Raw genomic sequence first — 14,164 nt, forward strand, 5'->3', positions numbered from 1 at the left:
ACAATAATCCACCCTACTGGTGATGAAAGCATGCACAAGTTTTTCTAAGTCTTGACTGGAAACAAAGCATCTAATTCTTGCAATATTTTTCAGGTGATAATATGCTGATTTAGTTATTGCTTTGACATGACTACTGAAACTAATGTCTGACTCCAGAGACACACCCAGATTCCTGACTTGATTTTTAGTTGTTTGACCCCTAGACTGAAGGTATGCGTTCACCTTGAGAACTTCATCTTTGTTTCCAAACGCAATGACTTCAGTTTTGTCTTTGTTTAACTGAAGAAAGTTTTGGCACATCCAATTGTTTACTTCATCAATGCATTGGCAAAGGGAGTCAATGGGGCTGTAATCGTTAGGCGATAGGGATAAGTAGAGCTGTGTGTCGTCTGCATAGCTATGGTAAGCGATTTGGTTCTTTCTCATTATTTGGCTCATTGGGAGCATGTACAGGTTGAATAGGAGTGGCGCAAGAATTGAGCCTTGAAGGACTCCGCATGTCATGGATGTCCACTCAGACTTATGGTCTCCTATACTCACATAATAACCTCTGCCTCCTAAGAATGACCTGAACCATTTTAGGACTATCCCAGAAAGCCCGACCCAGTTTTCCAGCCTGTCAAGAAGTATTTTGTGATCGACAGTGTCGAATGCAGCACTGAGGTCGAGTACTACCAGCACTGATAAAATGCCTGTATCAGTATTTAAGCGAATATCATTTATTATCTTTATGAGCGCGGTCTCTGTACTGTGGTGCGGTCGGAAACCAGATTGAAAATGGTCAAAGTATCCATTCGAGCTTAAGAATTTGTTCAGCTGATTGAAGACAACTTTTTCAATGATCTTGCCTATGAAAGGAAGATTTGAGATCGGTCTATAGTTGTTTAATATGGTCTTATCCAGATTGCTCTTTTTCAGGAGGGGCTTGACAACAGCAGTTTTCAGGGAGGTCGGAAAACTCCCAGAGAGAAGTGAGGCATTTACCACTTCTAGGAGATCTGCTTCTAAGCTGTGTAACACATTTTTGAAAAAAGATGTGGGAAGTGCATCAAGGGCGCAGGTTGATGTTTTTAGTTGCTGTACGGTTTCTTCCAAAATTTTGCCATCAATTTCTTCGAAATCAGACATAGTGGCTACTTTCTCGTGCTGTTGTCTGATCTGCCTGACACCAGCGCAACTCAAGGATGAGCTGATCACCTTTCTGATATTATTGATTTTCTCAGAGAAGAAAGAAGCAAACTCACTGCACTTTCTCACTGAGAGCATTTCACTGGGAATCTGGCTTGGGGGGTTTGTCAGTCTCTCTACAGTAGCAAAAAGAGTGCGCGTGTTGTTTATATTGCTGTTTATAATATTTGAGAAAAAAGTCTGTCTAGCTTTGCTTAGTTCCTTATTGAAAGCATGGATGCTGTCTTTGTAGATGTTATAATGGACTACAAGTTTTGTCTTCCGCCACATGCGCTCTGCTTTTCTGCATTGTCTTTTCATATTTTGCACTGCTGTTGAGTTTCTCCAAGGTGCTTTTTGTCTGCCACTCTTCTTCCTGACTTTCACAGGAGCAATATCATCAATTACACTCTTAACTTTTGAGTTAAAAGAATCAAGGAGAAAATCAACAAAGTCAGCAGATATGCTTGGTGTTAAAGATATAGCCTTCATAAATAGTACACTAGTGTTCTCATTTAAGCATCTCTTCTTGACAGACACAGATCTAGCTTCAATGGCAGGAGAGATCAATATATCAAAGAAAATACAAAAATGATCAGACAGTGCTACATCCTTAATAACAATTGATGAAATGTTTAGACCCTTACTGATAAGTAAATCTAGAGTGTGTCCACGATTATGTGTGGCTCCATGTACATGCTGAGTCAGATCAAAAGTTTTTAAAACAGTTTTGATTTCTTTTGCCATATTGTTTTCTGCATTATCTATGTGGATGTTAAAATCTCCAGCAATGGCAAAGCAGTCAAACTCTGAGGAAATTGTTGATAACAGTTCTGTTAAGTTCTCAGCAAAAGCTGGAGAGTATTTTGGAGGCCTGTAAACAATGATAAGTAAAATGCGTGGAGCACCTTTTAACACAATACCCAGATATTCGAAAGACGGGTAATTCCCAAATGATATTTGCTTACATTGATAGACATCTTTATAAAGAGCAGCTAAACCTCCGCCTCTTCTGACAGCTCTGCAGACACTCATAAAAGTAAAGTTAGGAGGGGCTGTTTCATTGAGGACTGTTGCACTGCAACTTTCTTCTAGCCAAGTTTCATTTAGCAACATAAAATCCAGGTTGTATGTGGTTATTAAGTCGTTGACTAATAGTGATTTATTTTTAAGTGAGCGGATGTTTAAAAGTGCTAACTTAACAGTCTTACTTTTTGTCCCCACAGCAATCGTGGTATGTCGTGTAATAGGCACCAGATTAGATGGGTTTGCTGTACGGCTTTTGAAGGCCTTAGACTTTCTATCATGCAATCGAACAGCAATAGAAAAAGATACAGGCACACTGGGTTCCCGCTTGTTCTGTAAACATTTGAGAAAGTTATTGTTATCATAGCGGGGACCCGACACATATCACTGAGAGCTGGTATCAGTTGTTTTTGGTTCACCTCGAGCCGCCGGAGGAGGGTGTGGGCCCTGGCGCTGTGGCAGAGGCCGAAGAGCTCTCACAGGAGGAGGGGGAGGGCGAGCTGGGCCCGTAGGCTTTGGTGGTTGTGGGGCCTGAAATTTTTTGGTTGGTATCTGGGGGCTCGCAGCAAAAGAGTGGGATAGTCTAGTTCCAGCATGCACCAGTTGTTCCATTTTCTCTGAGAAGCACAGAAGTGGAGATGCTGGAGAGAGTGATAATGTTTCCGGTGAGAGTGATTTTTGCTCTGGTGTTATTGGAGGCTGTAATATGCTGTCCTGGTTTCCCTGGCTGTTTTCCAGAAAGTCGTCCTTGGGTGCTGTATATTGGAGCAGTGCTGGTATGTCACAGTCTGTCTGTGGTGAGCTCTGTGGGCAGGGCTCAGCTGAGATTGTGTCCGTGAGCAGAGGTTGTTGTGGCTGAGTGGTGTTATCACTGTCCTTGTGTGATGTGTCAACCGCATGTCCATTCAGGGGCTGAAGTAAAATCCTGTGGTCATTCATACTGTATCCAGGTGTGTGTGTGCCATTCAGGTTGAGTGGATTGGCACACATTGCAGAAGGATGACGGAGGGAGAAGTAGATATTGTCCTTTAGTACTCTTGAACCAAGTTTGTTTGGGTGGTGGCCATCCTGTTGAAACAGTTGCCTCTGACTCCAGAAAAGATTGAAGTTGTCAATAAAGTTCACTCCTTTTATATTGCAGGTTTTTTGCAGCCATGTATTAAGCCCAAGCAACCGTGAAAACCTGTTTGTTCCTCTTGCTGGGAGTGGTCCACTGATGAATGTTTGAACTTTCAGTCTTTTAAGTGTTTCAAAAAGTTCATTGAAATCCTTTTTTTTAGAAGTTCCGACTGCTCTTTATGAATATCATTCTTCCCCACATGAATGATGAGTCGATTTGCAGTCTTATGTTTCATCAGAATGTTCTGAAGTTCCCTGTTTACATCAGATGTTGTTGCTTGTGGAAGGCAGCACGTTGTTGTATCCCTGCTATTAATGTTTCTGATTACGGAGTCGCCCACTATCAGAGTCCTGTGCCCGGCTGCACTGTGAGCTGAGTGCCGCTGTCTGGTCGACCTTGAGCCCCAGTTAGCATCAGTGTTAGCTACTGGCTGATTCAGTCTGTGTGCGATCACATTCACCAAATTTGGGGATTCCTCATTCATTAATACTTCAAATCTGTTCTCAAGATGTATAGGCGGTGGTAGGAGACCAGTGTTTGCAGTCCTTGTCAGAACCGTATCTGGGGTGGAGGATGCTACTGCAGTAATATGTGATGCTCGTGACAATCTGATGTCGCGAGTGCCTTTGGGTCTCGCACCCTGTTTGTGCCATCGATTAGTAAAACGATCGGCTTGTTTCTCTACACTCAGTATGGCCTGTCGAGAAGCACTAGATTCATGGGACTCACCGGCTGTATGCTGAGGACGTCCATGACGAAGCTCTGTTGTGTGTTCCGTCTGGTTTGGTGGTCCCGCAATTAACTTTGTTTCAAGAATTGCAATCCTTTGTAAAAGTCTGTGGCAGTTGGAGCAGCAAGTAGATTCCAGAGGAGGTATTTTCTTATCCTTATGAAAGTAGGCAGTTGTGTTTTCTCTTCCCCGGAATGTAAGCTTTCAGTGGGAGGCTGGTTGAATAAAATAATTCTGCTTTTTTTTTTGTAGTAATCCAAACGTTTGAGCACTGTGCTGATTTGCTGAAGTTAAAATTAGGTGATAAAAGGAGATAAAATATAGAAATATAAAAGTGATAGAGCAAAGCGCGGAGCAGTAAGCGAGAGCGTCCGAACAGTAGCTGAGCAGGAAGTGCAGGAAGTGAAATTACAAAATTTACCTTAAAGGAACACGCCGACTTTAGCTTATTCACCGTATCCCCCAGAGTTAGATAAGTCCATACATACCCTTTTCATCTCAGTGCGTCCCGAAACTTTGACGCACCCACCGCTAGCCTAGCTTAGCACAAAGACTGGAAGTAAATGGCTTCAGCTAGCATACTGCTCCCAATAAGTGACAAAATAACGCCAACATTTTACTATTTATATGTTGTGATTTGTATAGTCACAGTGTGTACAAATAACAAGGTCATATGAGACACCGCCATCTTTAACCGTATACATACTGGGAACTATTCTCAGAAGGCGAAGCACTACTTGGGCGGAGTGATTAGCGCAACACTCTGAGCGAACTCTCTGCTCCTCACCACGGGGCTTCTCAGGTGATGCGAGCAAATCACTCCGCCCCAAGTAGCAGTGCTTCGCCTTCTGAGAATATGTGACCAGTCACGGAAACTAGGGACACAAGTCGGTTCTGGGGCATTTTGAGTTATTCATAGATTCTGAGAGTGTAATATCCAAGCTTTCCAACGATGTGGAACATGTGGAAATCTGATAATATTTGGAGAAGTTGTGGCCATTTTAAAGTAGGCACTTAAAAAAGCTCAAAGAGGAGAAAACGAGCTCTAAAGATTGTGCAGTTCTCACCTGTCTCTGCTGCTGGGGGTGACAATAGGGCTCATTTACATCTCATTTAGATAAGCCATACCCCCTGTAAAGCTCCTCCATGTGCTTTACAGCTTTTTTTACACTTCGAATGAGTGCACTTCTGCCGCACTAGGCGAAAAACAATTGTGCTGCTCCTCTATTTGCAACGTACCAGCAACAACACACAAAGACCAATAATGCCATATAGCCTGCATATAACGCGAAACCAGCAACAACACATAAAGACCAATATGCCATATACATATAACGCAAATCCAGCAACAACACACAAAGACCAATATGCCATATAGCCTGCATATAACGCAAAACCAGCAACAACACACAAAGGCCAATATGCCATATACATACAGTATAACGCAAAACCAGCAACAACACACAAAGACCAATATGCCATATACATATAACGCAAAACCAGCAAGAACAAACAAAGACCAATAAGCCATAGGCCTACATATAACGCAAATAGTGCGCAACGCTCGTGTGCCCAAAATGTCAACAATATTAAAGTTTATGTAGGAGGCAAATGCCTGCTGGCATTTTTCTTTAAGCAGTCATTTCTGTAATTTTCCAAATAATCACATTTCACCTCCTCTAATTACTGTTGCAAATCTCTTTACACCACTTTCTTATGTGCGTATACACACACAAATGAAATGTCCGCAAGCACATTATATCATCAGCAGGTTCAGCATCTTAAATAACGACTAAAGAGCAAATGAAGCTTAACTTACATTTCAGAAACACGCACGGCAGGCCTTCATCGCAGCAAAGGTCTTAACTGCATCCTCTATTTCGATTCTCCGTCACATATGAAACAGCCAGCCACCGCTGTCAGCGAGCCGAGCCGCCGAATTGAAGCACTGAGGGCGCGCGCGCTGCGCCCATACCTCCGGTTCTGTTTCCCGAGCCCACGAAGTGCGGCGAAAACATTTTCGGTGTAACTGCCAGACGGTTCAGCTCGTCTGCGACAATCTTTGCGGCATCCATCTTCATTGAATTTTGATATCAGAGAGAGCCGGCCAGAGCACAGCATAATAAGTAGCCACGTGGTTGACTTGGAGGGCGGGGGCAAAAGCGCCGGGTTATTCAGTATGGAAATACACACAGACAATGACACGCCACGCCCCTACTGCATGCTAGAATCTCCGAAAACAAGCCGATTTCAACCTCAAAATGTAAGCTTTTAAATATACCAATACTGCTATCTCAAACATGGAGAAGCTTCTTCGTGATTTCAATTAACAGATTCTCCAAAAAATTGAAAATCACCAATTTTGAAAAAAAACTCTTCTTTCTCATTTTGCTCGAAAGTTGTGCTGCCGACTTGTGTCCCTGGTTTCTGTGACGGGTCACATATAGTTCCCAGCATGTATACGGTTATAAGATGGCTGTGTCTCATATGACCTTGTTATTTGAACACTCTGTGACTATACAAATCACAACATATAAATAGTAAAATGTTGGCGTTATTTTGTCACTTATTGGGAGCAGTATGCTAGCTGAAGCCATTTACTTCCAGTCTTTGTGCAAAGCTAGGCTAGCGGTGGGTGCGTCAGAGTTACGGGACGCACGGAGATGAAAAGGGCATGTATGGACTTATCTAACTCTAGGGGATACGGTGAATAAGCTAAAGTCCCAAAATGTCGGCGTGTTCCTTTAACAATGTCTAAATTTAATTAAATAAGCAGCTTGGAGGTTTTATGTCTTTCCATCTCAACTTGTATGTTATTGGCAGCAGTTTACGCTCTTTTTTGGCATTTTCTATGGCAGACCTGAGGTCTGCTGTCAGTGACTGCAGGCACCGCTTTGCAAAGTCGCAGAGTTTCTCCTCCTTTAATCTGAACTTCGGGATGCTTCGGTAAAACTCTGGATCAACAAGCTGTATTTCAGCCACAACAGCTGTTAATGCCAGTGTATTTTGGTCAGCCCCAACTTTGGTGCATGCCTTACTGATACTCCCTTCTTTCTTGAAGGTGTGAAAAACTTTATTGTACCGCTTCAGTACATCGTCTGAGGTTGTTGCTGTGGAAAGATCAAAGCTTCCTTTATTAAGACAAACCAAAACCAAAAAACAAGATTTGCATCAAATTGATACATTTCCAGGTAAAGGCATACACTATTGTGAAACAAACAGAAAAAAAAATTGATTGGTGCTCTTGTACTAGGGGTGTGAACCTACACTGGTCTCATGATTCGGTTCGATTACGATTATCATGTCACCGATTCAGTTCAATTCGATATTGCGATGCATCACGATGCACCGCATCCTCAATTTTCAATTTTACTTCAAAAGTGACGCGTGCGTGCGCACGCGAGTGTTCGCCTGTTTGGGAAGTCGCAGTGACAGAAACAGTGACATTCCAGTTTAAGTATTAAGGGAGTAAAGCCTGTTTATGCCATTAAGAAAATGAAATTCTGTCAAATCAATTTTGTTTTAAAGAAATGTTAATTTCACTCGCGTCTCGCCTCCCTCTGCCATTGTATGCTACCGCGACAAAGCACATACGTGATAAATGACGTCAGAAAAGCATCAGTACATTATAACCGGTTATGGTCTATTACTGAACCAATACCGAATCGTCCTCGTCTGCATTGCAATGCACCCTATCTTGAACTGCTAGCATTTTTTGCAATTAGTTTCCGATCTTAAAAATCATCCATGCTTTTCTCAGACATTTTCTAAATATGTCAATGTTCTGACAATATTGGAAATAAGATATAATAAATATAAAATAAGAAAGAACAAGTTTTGCTTTCAAAGCCAATTGCCTTCTATTTACACTTCAACTCATTGAATACGTCAAAGCTAGGGGTCAACTGACTTTTTCAGGGACGATATCAGTTCCAATTGTAGTCATGGAGACTGATAATCAATATTTGCCATGTGTTACAAGTAGTAAATGCACATCAACAGAAAGATGATATCCAAAAACAGAACATGCACTTACCACGTGAGCTGTGCTTGGACAGACCCAGACCCAAAGTTGTGGGATGTGCAGGTTTATGAAGGGTGGTGGTGATGAGCTAGTGCAGGTGTGGTGCATCAGTAATCAGGTGGTGATCTGCAACAGGTGTGGTGATGGCTGCCTGAGTGCAGGTGGGGATCATGAAGGATGATGGGAGATATACTGTAGTAGAGGTGACAGAGCTGAGTGATGGTACCATAATACAATGGGTTTCCCTTGTTGAATATGGCCATCAGTGCAAGATCAAGTATTTATTTCCCCGTATATGAACATTAGAACAAGAGTGTGATTACTGTGATTACCGTCACACATGAAAATGGGCTAGCACAAAATGAATGATGTTCCCTAACATGCTGACTTTTTTTTAATTAGATCAGTGAGAGCTTCATAATTCTTGTTTTGGTGAGGTTTTGGAATATCACCCAACCCTACGGTGAACACAGAATGATGGTATATATGGGCTAAGTTTTTACATGATTTGAAACAAGTTAGCTGCTCATGTCAATCTCGGTAACCCAGAGGAGGATACATCTGGCTGAAGTTACCACGGGTTTGCTTGCTTGAGTCAGAGCTCTGGTCTGCACAAGACTTCAGCTAGAGCAGCTGATCTCAAATAAAAAAAAATTAAAAAATTGCCACCAATGGTCTCTATGATCAACTAAGGCTTACGATACTTTTGGGAAACGTAGCCCTGTTTAGTATCCCATTAAGTAAATACAAACTCACCTGCTTCTGGAGATGCCACTGCAACAATAGAAAAGTCATTGTCACCGTCTTTACCTTAGTGTTCTTCATCTACTTCCTGGGCCACATCAGCTTGTAAAAACATTAAAGGAAATTGTTAATGTTACTGTCTGACAAATGTAGCCAAACTGCTGCAATGTTGCAGCAGGGACATTCTAAAACATTTTACGTGAAAAGGCTTAGCCTAAGATGGTTTAGTGTTCCAAAAGTACAGTCAATGATCATCAAATTTCTCTTGGACATCTTCTTACATAAATACTTTCACGGGTCCAAAAAAATCTAAACTGAAATCCTAATAGTATGGACATCATCTTGCATTAATCGTTTTTATGTCCACAAAAGCCCATTATAAATAATTAAAGGCTTGTCCTGTCTTAATGTTCCAAAATAGCATCCAACGATCATCAAATTTCCATCAAAATCTGTGTTGTCATAAATATGTATAGTGCTTAACAAATTTATTAGACTACCACCCAATGTAAGGTTTGTACCACAGCTGCCCTAAACTACCAGTGTTGGTGATTACCTAAATATTTTTTTCTAAGTTTCTGTAATGGTTAATCCATACTAGTATGTGTAAGCTCTTTAGTCACAGTAGGGTTTCTAAAGCAAAAATATAATTATTTTATTTAACAAATTTAGTGGATTCAAAGACCACACAAACATTTCAAGAAAAGCAAGTCTTTGAGAACAACTAGAAACTATTTGGAAGTCAATTACAACAGAGACTGTGGGAAAGTACATAGGCTAGGCCTATATAAATGCAAAGCCAGCAAGAATGCAAACTGTTATCAAGACAAAGGAGGCCATACAAAACATTTTTTGGTTATTGTGTGTGAATAAAAACTATTTGTTTTTCCTAATAAATGGCAATAACATTTTTAGTTTTTGACAGACTCCGAAAATACGTTATTTTTATTTTGACAGGTGGTGGAGGTCTAACAGATTTGTTAAGCACTGTATAGGGGGCAGTTTTACCTTATTAAAACCTGTGTATCTGCGTTTATCAAATACTTAAATTTAACCAATTACTTTATTCAATCACAATTCTACAAATTGTTACTGCAACCATCAACTAAAGCCATTTTTTACACTTCAAAGGTGGAACAGAAGCTGCATCTGACATGGCATTTATGTTTATTTACACATACTGTTTAATGATGTGTATGTACATGTATTTACATTGCATAAGATAAACAGCCTATTAAAAAAAAAAATGAAGTCATTATAGGGGTGAAGCTGCAATATTACGACAAAATCATTATGGTTAATTTTTGCTCTTGAAATTGTAATGATTATTAATTTATTGGTGGAGGAAAAAGCATATTCTGGCTAAAGACAAAACAAGCTTAAGAACCGTTAATGAAATTGTTTATTGCTTTTTTTGGATTAGAAATAAAGACAATATTGAAATAATATTTCAGTAGCACTAGCACGAAAAACAAAATGGTTATTCAAACTGGGAATATACCTGCGATCAAAAAACATGGAAGCGGTCCATGACTTCAGTCTAATGCGAGTTACGCTAAATGAATCTCCTACTTGCATCTTTTCAGCATTATTTCTGTTATGTTGTTTATGATAATAAGAGAAAATTCAGAATTTAGTCAGTGAGCGCGTGCAACCCTCAAGACGCGTTGACGAATTAAAATGTCTCTGATTGGACATTGCGTTCGTAAGCTCATCAGAAACATGTTTGATGGGTTATAATGTTCAACACTGCAAATTACGTGTACATGGAAAAGAAATCAATGACTACAAACGTCTAATGTCAGCAAGTTAATATTACTTATTACATAGGCCAACTGGCAAGCTGACAGAATCATCATAGTAGTAGCTAATGCCTGGTTCAGATTACACGATTTTAGCCCGATTTTGGCACGATCTGTTTGACGTAGGGTGTCGTGGGGATTCGTAAACGACAACGAGCGTCGGGATGCAAGATTCCATCGTATCATCTCGTATAGTGTGTCATAGTGGGCGACAACCTACGTCGCGTCTGCGATGCTTCACGACATCAGGACAAAAAGACTAGCATGTTTAATTTTTTTAACGGTCGTCCACGACGGGTTCCGTCACATGTATGAGGTTGACCAATAGGAGCACAGAAGCTTTTCCGTACACAACTTTAAAAAATGGCGAAACGAAAGAGAGATGATGGTGCTACTAGGTGGAGTTATGACATGCAGGAAAGGTTTGTGGAGCTGTGGCAACAGTACTCCTGCCTATTCGCCTTATTCACCTCGAACGTTCCACCGAGCCTGAGGGGTACACTTACCACTTCCGGTAGTTCTCACAACGCTATTTATCTCAGTACAATGGCGCCTCACTGCTGTGTTCCCCGCTGCACTTCATCACACAGGAAAAAATCCAACAGAGGACAAACGTTTCACCGTTTCCCCAAAGATCATGGACTACATCAACAATGGATAATAAACATCAGAAGGGATCCTGGTCGTAATTTTAAGGTAAGTTTTATTATATATCTGGTGCTGTGAGGCTGAGCCGTCTAGCTTGTATCGCTAGCTAGGCTAGGCTAGAACTAGCAAGTTTCAGTAGATAGATTAAGGCAGAGAGCCAGGTTGTTGAAATATGCAGCCTAGTCCAAAATTAGTAGTATGTTATTAAAATCTACCACCACAGATTCACTAGTATAAGCATATTCTGAGTAGGGTGGAACGATACAAGTATTCGTATTGAACCAAAACGGTACGGGCGTCACGGTTAGGTAATTTACACGGACAATACACGGTATAAAAATAAATAAAAAGCGAGGCGTGGGCGCTATCGAACTGTGTGTGTGTGTGTGTGTGTGTGTGTGTGTGTGAGAGAGAGAGAGAGAGAGAGAGAGAGAGAGAGAGAGAGAGAGAGAGAGAGAGAGAGAGAGAGAGAGAGAGAGAGGCGCGGGCGTGATCGGTGTGTGGTATTTAGCTTCTAGTCACAAGCTAACCTAGGGGATACATCACATCAGTTTTTCTAGCTAGGAGGAGGATGTACAGGAGTCAGATTGAGTCTGATCAATACAATTATACATGTAAAAATGTTTATATGATTGCATTTTATTTTCTGATGCAGATAAACGCATACACAAAAGTGTGCTCGGAGCATTTCCTCCCAGACTGGATTGTGAAAAGCAAGACTGGATTCACCAAGTTGAAACCGGGAGCTGTGCCAACTGTGTTTGCATGGAGCTCTGTCAGACCAGAGAGGAGGAGTGTTGTTAGAACTGCAAGGTAGTATTTAGATGAATTAAGTTCCTAGTTTGTACTGCATTTATTAACTGTGTAGTGACAGTATTTCTTTGTTGATGATTTCCAGTAATGTTTCCACGGATCTCGATGATCGACATGGTGTGAATGTGTTGAGGTACGTAAAAGATGTATTTGGTTGCATGAATTGAGCATGAGTATCATTGTAAAGCGCCTAATGTGTCCATCAATATGTTTCTCTTATACTTCCAGTGAAGAGACACCCCCTCCACACCCAGACCATGAATATGCTGCACTGCCTCCCTCACTTCAAGATCAACTTGAGGAAGCCCGCAAGACCATCGGTGATCAAGAACTTTTAATTTTAGAGCTTCAACAAAAACAGTTTTTGATTTCGAATTTTCAAGGTGACGATAAACAGATTTCATTTTATACAGGGTTCCCAGATTATGATACATTTAAAGCTGTGTTTATGGCCCTGCAACCTACTGCAGAAAATATGGTGGGATGGAGTCAGGCTTAGCGACATAAACATACAAGTGGGGAGGTACTTCGTCAAGGCTTTAGCGCCTCTAAATTGTCCACTGTGGACCAGTTTTTTCTTTTTCTTTGTAGGTTGAGGCAGGGATTTCCTGAGCAGGATCTTGCAACCCGTTTCCATGTATCACAGTCAACAGTAAGCAGGATCTGTGTGACCTGGGTCAATTTTTTTGTATTTTATGTTGGGCTCCGTTAACCAACTGTGGGCCGTCTGTGCCCTTTTAACTAATTTTCAAGGCCCTCTCTTTTAAAATTGTAATGTTAATGTAAATAGCTACCAATGTTATGTAAATCTCTACAACTGAAATCTTAATATCCACAAATGTATTCAAACCTTGAATAGAAAGTGGTCATCTTTACGAATCTGTACAAAGCCTTAATTAAGTTGGCTTGTGAAAGCCAACTTACTGAAATCCTATTTAAACTTATTAAGTTGGCTTGTGAAAGCCAACTTACTGAAATCCTATTTAAACTTATTATTAAGTTGGCTTGTGAAAGCCAACTTACTGAAATCCTATTTAAACTTATTATTATTCTTTTTCTTCTTCTTTTTCTTAACCAAAATTTTCTGACTGCTACTCCTCCTAGAGCTTTAACTCTACAAACTCCAAACTCGGGTCAGACCTTCAGACTGTTCTGACTTAGTGTGCTATATCTTTTCAGACTGATTTGACTTTCAGATTTCTTAAAAATTAATATTAAAAATCATAAAAATCCCATTGACTTTCATTGCAACAGTTCAAATTGAGCCAAGGCTACGGTGGCCCAGCAGTGTACAACACAAAAACTCAAATCTAAACTCCCTGAAGCCCAAGACTCAATTAAACTACCATTCTATATGTACTAATGAACTTATCTATCTATCTATCTATCTATCTATCTATCTATCTATCTATCTATCTATCTATCTATCTATCTATCTATCTATCTATCTATCTATCTCTTTCTATCTATCTATCTATCTATCTATCTATCTATCTATCTATCTATCTATCTATCTATCTATCTAATCTATCTTTCTTTCTTACTAACTAATCTATCTTTCTTTCTTTCTTTCTAACTAATCTTTCTTCTTTCTTTCTTTATTTCTTTCTTTCTTTCTAACTAATCTTTCTTCTTTCTTTCTTTCTTTCTAACTAATCTTTCTTCTTTCTTTCTTTCTTTCTTTCTTTCTTTCTTTCTTTCTTTCTTTCTTTCTTTCTAACTAATATTTCTTCTTTCTTTCTTTCTAACTAATATTTCTTCTTTCTAACTAATCTTTCTTCTTTCTTTCTTTATTTCTTTCTTTCTAACTAATCTTTCTTCTTTCTTCTTTCTTTCTAACTAATCTTTCTTTCTTTCTAACTAATCTTTCTTTCTTTCTAACTAATCTTTCTTCTTTCTTTCTTTCTTTCTTTCTTTCTTTCTTTCTAACTAATCTTTCTTCTTTCTTTCTTTCTTTCTAACTAATCTTTCTTCTTTCTTTCTTTCTTTCTTTCTTTCTTTCTTTCTTTTTCTTTCTTTCTTTCTAACTAATCTTTCTTCTTTCTTTCTTTCTTTCTAACTAATCTTTCTTCTTTCTTTCTTTCTTTCTT

The sequence above is a fragment of the Siphateles boraxobius genome, unplaced genomic scaffold (genome assembly GCF_051911475.1).
Source record: "Siphateles boraxobius isolate OS27281-9 unplaced genomic scaffold, OSU_SipBor_1 30, whole genome shotgun sequence".
NCBI lineage: Eukaryota > Metazoa > Chordata > Actinopteri > Cypriniformes > Leuciscidae > Siphateles > Siphateles boraxobius.